Source organism: Piliocolobus tephrosceles, chromosome 2, assembly GCF_002776525.5.
Source record: "Piliocolobus tephrosceles isolate RC106 chromosome 2, ASM277652v3, whole genome shotgun sequence".
NCBI lineage: Eukaryota > Metazoa > Chordata > Mammalia > Primates > Cercopithecidae > Piliocolobus > Piliocolobus tephrosceles.
The window spans coordinates 51,022,711-51,026,586 of NC_045435.1; the positions used below are offsets into that span (position 1 = coordinate 51,022,711).

General features: G+C 49.7%; 1 protein-coding gene across 1 annotated transcript in view; it reads right to left on the bottom strand.

Moving 5' to 3' along the window:
- Nucleotides 1–1,845, bottom strand: part of FANCD2 (FA complementation group D2) — a 79,925-nt gene extending 78,080 nt beyond the window's left edge. The window contains exon 1 of the mRNA XM_026447629.2: nt 1,263–1,845. The gene's annotated coding sequence lies outside the window, so the exon portion shown is untranslated. The remainder of the gene's footprint in view (nt 1–1,262) is intronic.
- Nucleotides 1,846–3,876: the final 2,031 nt, after the last annotated feature.

Consider the following 3,876-nt stretch of genomic DNA (forward strand, 5'->3'; position numbering starts at 1 on the left):
CCTCCCAAAGTGCTGGGATTACAGGCTTGAGCCACCGCGCCCGGCCCGGAAATTTCTTTTCTTTTTTTGAGGCGGAGTCTCGCTCTGTCGCCCAGGCTGGAGTGCAGTGGCGCTATCTCGGCTCACTGCAAACTCCACCTCCCGGGTTCACGCCATTCTCCCGCCTCAGCCTCCTGAGTAGCTGGGACTACAGGCGCCTGCCACCTCGTCCGGCTAGTTTTTTGTATTTTTTAGTAGAGACGGAGTTTCACTGTGTTAGCCAGGATGGTCTCGATCTCCTGACCTCGTGATCCGCCCGTCTCGGCCTCCCAAAGTGCTGGGAATACAGGCTTGAGCCACTGCGCCCGGCCTGCCTGGAAATTTCTACTCAGACGTAAACATTCAATCAAATGTCATCTTCCTTGAAAAGCGTTCCTCCTATCCCTAAGGGAGTTTGCTACTGCAGCTTCCCTGCTCCACAGGGTATATCTAAGGGGACCTTACCTCACACTAGACTGGAGCTCTTTGAGAGCAGGAACCCAGTCTCACCTACTCAATGCCCCAATGCCCAGCATAGTTACAGGCATAAAGAAAATTTCTGAGAATATTCAGAGGGAGAAAAGCTGGCAGGGCAGGGCAGGGGAAACGCTACACGTTAACAAGAACTCTTTCAAGTACTTTATATTTAATAATTCATTAATTTCCCACAAAACTTTTTGAGGTGGGTACCATTATTCTTCTCATCGTCCCGGGCGGAACTGGGATTCTAACTCGGGCAGTCTGGCTCCAGCACCTGTGCTCTTCACCACCTATACTTACTCTTGATGATAATAATGACTTATAATAATGGTTAACATTTACGAGGTACCGGGCGCTGTGCTAAGCTTTTTATTTGTCGCCGCTTCGGTTAATACGGATAACCATTATCAGCCATCTTGCAGATGGAAAAACTAAGGCAAGTCAGGACGTCCGGCTTCCAGGCACCCGCCTTTAACACGTGCAATACTATCTGGCTTCCAGAAAAGCCCAACAGACGTGAGATGAGGCCGACTGCCTGAACTAGTTCATCGGGAAGGGGGTGAGGGTAAAAGCCTTTCTCGTTTCCTCATTTTAACGACGCAGAAGGGTACCTGTGGGGATTATCCCATCTCAGGGCAGATGAGGAAGCCGAGGTTCGGGGCGCGGAGCCCCAGAGGAGAACTCCGACCGCGGCTTGGACTTAGAGATTAGGTCGCAGGGGAGCGGGGCCTCAAGAGACTACGACCACTGCTCCACTAACTCACCGAGAAGCCGTTGCCGCCCGTCGTTTTCGACTTTCCCGCCATGCCCGACGCCACCGAGGCGCGCCGTGACGTGACGTCAACTTCCGCGCCGGAAGTGGAATGCCAGGCCCCCCCCCTGAAGGCAGTAGGCTGGGCTCACAGCCGCAGCTCAGTTCTGGGCTAGCCGGGAATAGGGGCTTGAGAAGGCCCGGAGGCGAAGTCAAAGAGAAGCAACTGCGCCCCGGTGAAGAGAAGCTCGCCCATCACCGGCTGGCAGGCAGCTTTCAGTGAAGATGGCAGGGCCAGAACTGTTGTTCGACTCCAACATCTGCCTTTGGGTGGTCCTACCCATCGTTATCAGTTTTTTCGTAGGCATGATCCGCCACTACGTGTCCATCCTACTGCAGAGCGACAAGAAGCTCACCCAGGAACAAGTATATGACAGGTCAGCGCCCTCCCTTCTCCTGCCTACCTCACACCGCCGTGATCTTGGGCAAGAAAGTGCAGGAGTTGTGTCAATTTGTCTAGGTTCATGTTTCGCCCGCCACTGGCAGGGTGACCTTACCCGTTACCTCTGTGTTTCACTTTTGTCTTCTGTGAAATGGAGATCCAATGCTCTCTTTTGTAACCCCAAAATGAAATTCACAGTTAGTGTAGTCTATATACAAGAACTTTTTTTTTTTTTTTTTTTTTGGAGACTGGAGCGTCACTCTGTTGCCCAGCCTGGAGTCCAGTGGTGTCATCTTGGCTAACTGCAATCTCCACCTCCCCACCTCAAGCAATTCTTCTGCCTCAGCCTCTTCTGTAGCTGGGATTACAGGCATGTGCCACCACGCCTGGCTAATTTTTGTATTTTAGTAGAGATGGGGTGTGAGCCATCGCGCCCAGCCAAGAATATTTTCTTAAGAAGGAATGTAACAGCTGGGCACAGTGGTACACGCCTGTAATCCCAGCACTTTGGATCTCTTGAAGTCAGGAGTTTGAGACCAGCCTGGCCAACATGGTGAAACCTCATCTCTACTAAAAATACAATAATTAGCCAGGCATAGTGGCGCACACCTGTAGTCCCAGCTACTCAGGAGGCTGAGGCATGACAATTGCTTAAACCCAGGAAGCAGAGGTTACAGTGAGCGGAGATCGCTCCACTGCGGTCCAGCCTGGGCAACAGAGCAAGACTCCTCAAAACAAAACGATTTGGTGAGATATTCAAAAGTCATGGGACATGGGAAAATTCTTTGTATTATGTGACTGTCCCCAGGACTGGGGGATACTCATCTCTTGCATCATACAAATGACAGTTACATGATTTTTCCCCACAGTTCCATCATTTTAACAATCAAAAATTTCCACAGATTACCATAAGGCCCCCTAGAGGGCAGTACCACCCCCATGAAGAACCAACCACTGCTCTAGAGAAAACTCAATGTCTCTGCTCATAATTGCTCTGTCCCATAAGTGAGGTAGTTGGATTATGCCAGCTCTGACATGGGGCAGTTGAGCCTCATCAAGTTATCATTTGACTTGGGTAAAATGCTGTACACACTGAACCAGCCTAAGTCCAATAAAAAGGTGTGTTTCAGTTGTAAAACTTATTTTTTGTCTTTTTTGTTTTTAAGAGACAAGTCTTACTGTTGCACCCAGGCTGGAGAGCACTGGCACAGTCAAGGCTTACTACAGCCTCAACATCTCAGGCTCAAGGATCCTCCCACCTCAGCCTCTCAAGTAGCTGGGACTATAAGCATGTGCTACCATGTTCAGCTAATCTTTAAATTTTTTGCAAAGATGGGGTGTCCTCTCTCCCAGGCTGGTCTGAAACTCCTGGTCTCAAGTGATACTTCCATCTCAGCCTTCCAAAATGCTGGGATTAGAGGCATGAGCCACTGTGCTCAGTGGGGTAAAACATTTTTCTAAATATACTATAAATGTCCATTAGCAGCCTGGCGTGGTGGCTCACACCTGTAATCCCAGCACTTTGAGAGGCCGAGGTGGGCAGATCACAAGGTCAGGAGATCAAGACCATCCTAGCTAACACGGTGAAGCCCCATCTCTACTAAAAATACTGAAAATTAGCTGGGCGTGGTGGCACACACCTGTAACCCCAGCTACTTGGGAGGCTGAGGCAGAAGAATTGCTTGAATCCAGGAGGTGGAGGTTGCCGTGAGCCGGTATCACGCCATTGCACTCCAGCCTGGGCAACAGAGCGAGACTCTCTTTCAAAAAAAAAAAAAATATATTCTATTAGTGCCAGGCATGGGGTCTCATGCCTGTAATCCCAGCACTTTGGGAGGCCAAGGCGGGTGGATCACCTGAGGTCAAGGGTTTGAGCCGAGACTGGCCAACATGGCGAAACCCCATCTCTACTAAAAATACAAAAATTAGCTTGGCGTAGTGGCATGCACCTGTAATCCCAGCAACTTGGGAGGCTGAGGCAGGAGAACCACTTAAACCTGGGAGGCAGTGGTTGCAGTGAGCAGAGATCGCACCACTGCACTTCAGCCTGGGCAACAGAGTGAGTGAGACTGTCATTAAAAAAAAAAAAAAGTCCATTAGCCTGAGTGATCACAAAGTGAATGTTTGGTTTCTTAAATGATTAGGCTTTTGCTGCTTCAAAACTTCACTAAAATTTTTCTGACAG